Here is a 10,000-nt window from a genome sequence, read left to right as displayed (position 1 = left end):
GACCCCCCTCGGGGACCCCACTTGAGAACCCCTGCCATATAGTGCTGTAGTATTAGTGGTATTTATTCTGAGTCATTGTGTGTGGTATTTATTCTGAGTCATTGTGTGTGTGTGTGTGTGTGTGTGTGTGTGTGTGTGTGTGTGTGTGTGTGTGTGTGTGTGTGTGTGTGTGTGTGTGTGAGATGTTCAGAACATGTCGATGGAAACAGAAAGGTCACAACCATACAGAGAGAGGAAACAGGCTCCCTGGTAACATTAACATCTTTGTTAGATCATCTCCCTGTGTGCGTGCGTGCATGCGTGTGTGTGTGGATGCATGGGCTCTGAGTTGAACTGGACATGCTGGCGGTCTGTCTGATGCAACAATACATAATCCTTAGAGGAGAACCTGTGTACATCCTCACCACCATCTCTCACCTCGCCTCTCCGTGCAAATAAACAACATCTGGATGTATGCGCAGCTCTGGGACCTTGGGAACACACGCACACACAGTGCGCAGTCACACACGCACGCACACGCACACACACACACACACACACACACACACACACACACACACACACACACACACACACACACACACACACACACACACACACACACACACACACACACACACACACACATTTCTGTACATGCACACATTGTTCTGCATATCTTCATGTATGTCTATTGTCTAGACTAGATATAGTCACCCTTACCCACCCTTTTTATCCCTAGTCTACACTGCCATTATGCTGTGTTACATAATGGATGTTTTATTCGTATACCTTATTAGCTTGTATATTATACTTTATTGTATTTTTCATTGTTTTACCGACTCGCCTTTCCTGTACGCGTGCATGCTGTGGGTTCTGGCACTGACAGCCAGTGGTGTAAAGTAACTAAGGACATTTACTTAAATACTGTACTTAAGTACACTTTTGAGGATTTTTTACTTTACTGGGGTATTTCCCATTTTCAATACTTTTACTTCTACTCCACTACATCTCAGAGGCAAATGTTGTACTTTTACTCCACTAGTAAGTGGAGTAGTTCACTTTTTGGGTGAACTACTCCTTTTAAGCATGACCTTAAAGGGGTAGTTCACCCCCAAAATAACTTTTTTTCTATTGATTACTGACCATCTGGAGCCTTGAATTCATAGATTTTTTTGTTTTTGTCACATTCCTAAGCCAATAATTTGATTATAATAAATGTGTCCCCATTGATTCCGGTAGGAGACACAAATGCATTTGTGTCTCCTACCGGAATCAATGGGGCTACATTTATTATAATCAAATAATAAAGGAAGGAATGCGACAAAAACAAAAAAATATCCATGAATTCAAGGCTCCATGGGGTGAGTAATCAATAGAAAAAATGTTATTTGGGGGGTGAACTACCCCTTTAACGGCTGCAAGTGTTAAGTGGTCACTGGTCAGGGTGTTAAGTGGTCAGATGGGTGGGCTGCGAACACTTTATAGATATTCAAGTGGGCCCTGTTGAGAACCACTGGGGTATTAGAGGAGGGGTCATTGGAGGGGGCAGGGGAGCCAGGGGGGGTGGGAGGCGTGGACAGGGCTGTGTCCTCTTGCTAACCACACTGTCAGGCTATCGCCGGTAGAGCAGTTAAAGAGGGGGAGGAGGAGGGGCATGATGAAGGAGGTGGGGGTGATGCGGAGAGACCCGGGGGGGGGGGGGGGCTGTGACATGCAGTGGGATGAAAAAGTACTCGCATGTATTACTTAAGTAGAAGTATCAATACTGCAATGTAGAAATACTCTGTTACAAGTAAAAGGCCTGTGTTCAAAATGTTACTTGAGTAAAAGTACAAAAGTATTGGCATCAAAAAATACTTAAAGTACCAAAAGTAAAAGTGTTGAAATGTTTGAAAATAGCAGATCTACAAGCGATGTGACTCATTGTGAGCTTGTAGATCGTCTATTTTCAAATAGCCTAGGTATAAAATAGGGCTAAAGTGGTTAATGTATGTTCCATAATATCATAATTTATATCTGCAAAGTAACTAGTAACTAAAGATGTCAAATAATTGTAGTGGAGTAAAAATACTATATTTGCCTCTGAGATGTAGTGGAGTAGAAGTAAATGTACTGGAAACTGGAAATACTCAAGTAAAGTAAATAATACGTCAAAATTGTACTTAAGTACAGTACTTGAGTAAATGTACTTAGTTACTTTACACCACTGATGACATGTGAGTCAACCAACATGACCAAGGTCAGGGCCGCTGTGCTTTTGATCACACGCAGCATCTTAGTTAGTGTGTGTGTGTGTGTGTGTGTGTGTGTGTGTGTGCGGGGGGGTGGGGGGGGGCGTGACAGCAGCCAGGGAAGATGGAAAGAGCAGGGCCGGATTAGCCCTTGGTGGTGCCCGGGGCTATGCCTACGCCCCGTTTTGTGAGAGCGGGGTGGATTGCATGGACCCCAGATTGGATTGAATGGACCACTCTCTCCCTCTCTCTCTCTCTCTCTCTCTCTCTCATCTCTCTCTCTCTCTCTCTCTCTCTCTCTCTCTCTCTCTCTCTCTCTCTCTCTCTCTACTCTCCTCTGGCAGCAACTATTTGTGTATAAAGATGACCCTAATAATTATTACACATCCACGCGTCATGAGCATCTGCACGTTGCTTGCGAACGATTACATAACGCATGTCCACATGTTCTAGCGCTGTCTGTGTCACCATCATGACATTTTACTTGACGATTAATTGTCACACAAACAACTGCGATGAACGACATGATATCGTTGTGTTTTTGGCATGGAACATTGGAACACATGAATAAAAAGTACATCTTCGTTTGCCTTTTTCGGCTTTGAAAAAAAAAAAAGGGCAGAGCAGACATGGTAAATAACTTGGATATGCAAAGGAATGACTGACTTGACCCCTGAGATAGAGTGTCATTTCACTTTGATGATGATGATGATGATGTTGGCTACTGGATGTAATTTAAACATGGCGGGAGTGCTCTGCTGTGTTTAATTAAATCCTGTGCATTGCACGTTATGATGTAACGTCTAGCCCCAAACCCTTTTACACACATGCTTGGTATTGTGCGTGTGCGTGTGCGACGTGCGTGTGTGTGTGTGTGTGTGTGTGTGCGTCCACGTTTAGAGGCAGTGTATGGGGCATTTGAATTCCACAGAGGTATAGTCGACGCACTCAGAGAAGCTGAGCAGGGATGCTTTTCATGGTGTCACATTTCCCTTCCCTCTCTAGTTCATCTCATGTATAACGTTTCATAGCAGATCGACAAATGGACAGATTGTGTGAGCCTGGTGCCTTTGTGAGCACTAGTATGTTACCACAGTGATGGCACTTGATTGTTTTGCGTTGTTGGCTTCATGAAGGAAATACACATGCAGATGTTTCATCTCTGATGCATCCAGTGTTCATTTTGACAGCAAATTGTGATTTAGCTTTAGTCAGTCTTTTTTTGTAGGGGGGGCTTTTATGCCTTTATAGATAGGACAGTAGACTGACAGGAAATGGGGAGAGAGATGGAGGGTGACACGCAGCAAAGGTCGTCGGGATCGAGATTTGAACCAGCGACACTCTCTCAGGCTGGCATTGCAGCCTAGGGTGCCTGGACCGCCACGCTGCGACCCAGGCCAGTCACAGTCTTTTGAATAAAATTCCATTTAGTTTTAGTCTCAGTTTCAGTTGACTAAATATAAGATTTTGACTTTGACTTGAGATTTCAGCTGTAGGTTAACTCTGACCTTGTGTGTACATTGAGTTAAATCTATGCGATGTAAATGCTCCGATGAAGGCTCCCGTTTAAATACATGCATTTGTTTAAGATTGTTGCCTTGTTATCCAGCACCTGGCCCAAAACAGGTACAAGATGTGCACTCAGTCAACTCATTTGATGTGTCATTGAGATTCCCAGCAGGGAGTTCTCCTGCCGACCCGTTAAAATAAGAGACAGAGAGCGAGAACACAGCAGGAGTGAGACAAGCTGTCAGTTAGACGTGCGTGGGTGCATGCGTGCGTGCACACAACACATTCGCAAAAAGTCACATCCATGCACGCACCCATCTCCTCACACCCTGTATTAGAGACAGCAAGTAGCTGCCTGGGTCTGTGGTGACCTTTCTCGTCCTCTTCTGAAGGGAACATCAAAGTGACGTTTTTATGTCACACGATTGAAGGCGTTTTTAGTCTTCTGAATGACCGCCTGAGATTGTGATGCGAAGACCCATGCTATGCGGCCGTTAGAAACAATCCTCCACTGCATGTTGAAAGCTGTAAATTGTTTGTTGTTTTTGCAAACACAGGAAAGGAATAGAAACGTGTTTATTTGAACTCATCGGGAACATTTACCAGATTATCTGTCATTGCTTTTCTTGTTTTATATTTTATAGTTGTTGGTTATACTCTGATGTGAACATCAAGAATATTTTGTAACATACGTGTGTGTGTGTGTGTGTGTGTGTGTGTGTGTGTGTGTGTGTGTGTGTGTGTGTGTGTGTGTGTGTGTGTGTGTGTGTGTGTGTGTGTGTGTGTGTGTGTGTGTGTGTGTGTGTGTGTGTGTGTGTGTGTGTGTGTGTGTGTGTGTGGGGCCGGGCGCGCAGTCAACAAACCAGCCAAGTTATAATATTTAGGTGAAAACAAGGTGAAAGAAAGAAAGAAAACCAAACTGGACGAGTCGACCTAACCTATTTTACTCCCAAGAAGAAGACGACAAAAAGACATATAGAGAGAGAAACAAAGGAGGAACAAGACCCATACGCTGTAGTTCAATCCAGTTGCATTCTTCTAATACAATTGGATGACTGTGTCCTCTGTCCAGAGATAAACAAAGCAACACGCTGTGTCGATGAGTCCTCACAAACACAACCAGGCACTGAAGGGCACCAGAACGGCCACGTGCTGTCAGAGACAGAAGAGACAGAGATCATTGCTGCCAGATTGTGCGAGAGAAACAAGCGACCAGGTCTACGAAAACGAGCCCAAAAGAAGCGACTAGTCCACATGAGCATCGGATATTTAAAAAATAGCCGATCGAAGCGTTGTAAGGGTCCGTGGACAAATACCTATTAATTTGGGTCTCCTTGACGTGAAAATGTTTGAGAAGCACTTAAACAGCATTTTGGAAGCAAGCCCAAAATAAGCAACACTTTAAAAACAAGCCCAAAAAAACACAGCCCGGAGCTACCAATATTTACATACGACTTTACAGAAAGACAAGCCCATTATAAAAAGCAAGACATGGCAACTCTGGCAGAGATACTCTTATCTGCTGTTGTTCTCTGATGATGAGGAATGGCTGAAGCCTCCAGTATTAGAATGAATTTAAGGCAGCTGTGCAACAGGCCTGCACATTTTCTACACATGATAGAAAGAATGTGAAAGAACAGGAGAACTGTCCCTTTTCTTCTTCTGTGACCGTCGGCCGTCAGGGTGTTGAGCTGCTAGCCAAAATCACTTTAATTTGCTCTCTTCCTGACGTCTTCCTCAAACGGAATCGATCGATGCCCAGGAACGGGAATCGTTCAGGCTATATTTAAATCCATTTGGATATTAAAAAAATAGCAGATATTCAAGCTCACAGAGCGTCACTTTGTGCTGCGCTGCGAGCTTGTACATCTGCTATTTTTGAAAATATTAGAAAAATCGTCAAAGTGTTTTAAAGTTTTTGAATAATGTAGATTTTTTAAAAACACAAATCTTCTATTCTGGTGATCGCTGGCACAAAACATTTTCAGATGGGCGGGTCCACGGCCAAATACATATAATTTTGGGGGTCCTTGGCACGATTTTTTTTTTGGAGAACTACTGATTTAGAAGGCATTTGTAGAATCGGCCTATGGTCTTAATGGGCTAAGCATAAATGCATCACCCAGACAGATTTACAAAGACCAACAACAACTTCTGTGAGTGTCTTCATGTTGTTCGTGCCCCTTATTTCCTTATTCTATAACTGTGGAGCAAGTGATCAAAGAAAAAAAAGCAGCTGTCTCTACTTGCTGGTTGTGTTGTTTGCATAGTTTAGAAGCAGGGCAGTTCCTAGCACAGCCTCAGCCTCATCTACTTCCAATGTGCATGGAGATGGGGGGAGGAAGGTCTAAAGCAGTCGTTCAAATCTTTTCATGTTAAGGACCCCCAAAATGATATGTATTTGGCCGGGGACCCCCATCTAAAAATATTTTGTTCCAGGGACCCCCAGAAGCAAAGATTTGACTTACAAATATTCGCTTTAAAAATATATATATATTCAAAGGTTTGCACCCATTTTCACGATTTTTCAAAAATAGCAGATCTACAAGCTCATAGCGCGGCACCGAGCTTGTATATATGCTATAATTGAATTGCCAAAGTATAAAAGGTTAAAGTGGTTCAAACTATTGTGATGCTATATTAACACATTTTGCTGGGGACCCCGTGAAGGACCCCTTGGGGTCCCCAGACCCCACTTTGAGAACCAATGGTCTAAAGACGTCAAAACTCCAGCAACACATGGTATAATAATAGAAACACTTTATTGTTAGACCAACATGTTTGTCGGCTTGTGGCCTTCATCGGGCGTGAGAGTCATTGTTTGCACATACTCACACATGCATGCCATCATGCTATTGCAATAGTATAACTCAGATTTATTCAACTTTTAAGTAAGCAATAACACATGACAGCGGGTGCTCTACCATGAGACATCAGATCAGCACATGTGCCAATATTTCACGGTATAGCAAAATCTGGAGCGTATTATCTCAATCATATATTCATTATTAACATTTATTTTAATATTCATTTATTTTTTATTTGAATTCATCTGGCAGCAGCCATTGCTTGGTTATAGGTAAAGTAAAGAAAATTGGATATTTTGGAGTGCTGCTATTAGGACATTTTGTGTCACTCATTGGAATGCCTCTCAGCCAATAACAATGTGAAGTCACAACTAATTGGAATTAAGTCATGCATGCATGCTGTTCCTTACTGCAGTGGATTTGCAATACACGTTCACCATCCTCTGTAAAATGATACAATGATGAACGTTATTTCATTATTGGATGGATGTCAGGCCATGTATTGAATTGACCATAGTAGTACTTAATACAGCAGATGTTATATATTCATAACAATTTATACAACAAACCTCTCCTTAAAGCAGCACCATGCAACTTTCCTCCCTTACCCCGAATTTGAACCTGGCTTCCTGCGCAAGTGCAGACATTTTGAGCTAATAGAGCCAGCCTGCTAGATGAATTGAATCTTGACCATCAGGTCAACATTTGTGTCAGATCCTGTGTCAAGGTGAGACCTTTCTAAATGTCTCAATGGAAGAGCAGGGAGACAAAATACAACCACCCCAATTGTTTGAGTTATATTAAGGATTAAGGATTTCACTTGGCTATTGATTATATTGTCAGTTCGTGCAACCAAAACGCAGGCAGGCAGGCAGGCAGGCAGGCAGGCAGGCAGGCAGGCACACAAGCAAGAGTAATTTGTTTAGAACAGTTTGAGTAAGCTGTAGGATGAAAGCAGTATTGACTTTGATGTTTCTAAAGCCCGCCTGTCAGCCCTACGGTGGGATTTTCAACTGTTAAATCTACTTAACGGCAACAAGTCATTCAATGCGTGCAGCGTTAAGGGGACTATCCATCAAACTTTTCCCTTTTTTCATTCTCCTCTTTTTTTCTTTTTAAGTACAAAAACATGGCTGCCATGTTTCTTGTAAGTTTAAGGCCGGGCTGTGATTTTCACTATATCACCCACAGCCCGGAGGTTGAGGTTGAGAGAATAATGACATATGTGGTCAGGTGATTATAGAGGGAAACCATGTAGAGGCTTGAGAAACCAAAGGACAATGCTACAGCCGTTTACCCACGAAAACCTTCCATGTCTCCTCGTCCTCTGCACCAAGGTGTGGCCTTTTGGAATGGGGTCAGCCAGTGTGGCCAGTGACCTGTCATTTCCAAACCGTCCACCCATCTCAGCCTGTCATTGTCGTCTCTGACGACTAAAGACTTCAAACAAGGGCCTGACATTGCTCAAGAATCCACATGACGGTCTCTATTGTCCGTGACGTGCAGGACTACCGGTATTTAGGTCAGGGGTCTTCAACGTTTTTCAGGCCAAGGACCCCTAAGCTAAGAGAGAGATGAAGCAGGGACCCCCGATACATATTGGATTCATGTTAAATGATTTGTGTGTTTTCAGACATTTAACCACTTAAACCCTCAATTCTTTGTAAACATGACCTTTGGCTCGGTACTTGGTCTGCTCTTTCTTCCCTCTACACCAAACATCTGCGCCAAAATAGCCGATCTACAAGCTCACAGCACGTCACAGACGCGTTGTGAGCTTGTAGATAGGCTATTTTCGGCTAATGTTCCCCCCAGATTTGGCGGCCCCCCTGCATCTCTGAGGACCCCTAAGGGGTCCCGGACCCCCTGTTGAAGACCCCTAACTTAGGAAGAATCAGAAAGCATTTGGAGTGAGTTGCAGGTCAATTGAAGTGCAGTTGATTTGAAACGTGATAGCAGCGATGATGGCAGGCACAGATGTGCTCTGAAAGCCTCCACAGTGTGTGTTGCAAGAGGAGACAGAATCGATGCGCAGTGGAATAGCTCTGTGTACTGTGTAATGGACATTACTGGGCAGAGCTATGGCAGCGATTCACAGTCGAGTTCTGCTTTGGCAGCTGCCTCCGTAAGGTCAGTCAGTCCATTAGTCTGTGTTGACGCTTGCGTTTTGTCCACAGATTATTCCAAATGTATGTTTTCTCATGGCAATGAAGCTATAAGTGGAGCCTTAAACCCTAGCCGAGCGGGAAATATCTGATCTACAAGCTCACAAGTCACAGCGGTGTTGACCGGTTAAATGCACCAAGAATAAGCGATATCCTCAGATTGAACTTGCGCGTTGAAAATGTGACACAGATCACAAGCTGAGCTCATGATAATCACTGAGTTATTATCGTTATTCATAGCACTACTTTGTAGCCATCTGTCTTTTGATCTGCATCCATCCATCTGGATACACTTCTGAACATACACGGTCTGTCTGTCTGTCTGTCTGTCTGTCTGTCTGTCTGTCTGTCTGTCTGTCTGTCTGTCTGTCTGTCTGTCTGTCTGTCTGTCTGTCTGTCTGTCTGTCTGTCTGTCTGTCTGTCTGTCTGTCTGTGTGTGTCTGTCTGTGTCTGTGTGTCTGTGTGTCTGTCTGTGTGTCTGTCTCTCTGTCTGTCTCTCGCTCTCTCTGTCTGTGTGTGTGTCTGTCTGTCTCTCTCTGTCTGTCTAACTCTGTCATGTCTGTCTGTCTGTCTGTCTACAGGTCTGTCTCTCTCGCTCTCTCTCTCTCAGAGTCTCTCGTCCTCTCGTCCTTTCTCTACAGTATGTGAGAAGGAGGTAAAGTGGCCTCATATGTCACATAGTGTCATGTCACAGTTGTCAGGGGTCTGATGTATGAGGGGCAGCATGGAGTCAGCGCTGAAACAGCAGACCACACACACACACACACACACACACACACACACACACACACACACACACACACACACACACACACACACACACACACACACACACACACCATATTGATGGATGACCCAAGTATTAGTCTCAGGAACCGGGCCTCATTGCCTTTGCAGCAATTGAAAGGCATTTGGGGTCAGAAGACTGTCACTCTAGTCTAGAGGCTCTTCGTGCACAGTCAAATCCTAAGTGTTCATTTAACTGAGAGTGCAGCTATGAACCTTTAGGGTGTAGCTCCACTAGTGTCAGGGCTCTGGATGGCAGTGTTGGCTGGTCCGTCCGTCCAACACTTTACTCCCAAACAACATATCAAATCCAAACTATTGGCTAGATTACCATGTCATTTGGCTGTGCACCTTCATTATCCCAGGATGACAGCTTTTGGTGACCCCATGGCCTTTCCACTAGTACCACCATTAAACCAGGATTTTTAATTGCACAGTACTTGGATATCTCTAAATCTAGCAGATGAATTGCCACAACAGTTGCTGAGTACATTCAGACCATAGTGACCCCATGGCCTTT

The sequence above is a fragment of the Gymnoscopelus braueri genome (genome assembly GCF_963280865.1).
Source record: "Gymnoscopelus braueri genome assembly, chromosome: 14".
Lineage (NCBI taxonomy): Eukaryota > Metazoa > Chordata > Actinopteri > Myctophiformes > Myctophidae > Gymnoscopelus > Gymnoscopelus braueri.
Note: the sequence above shows the minus strand (reverse complement) of the source record.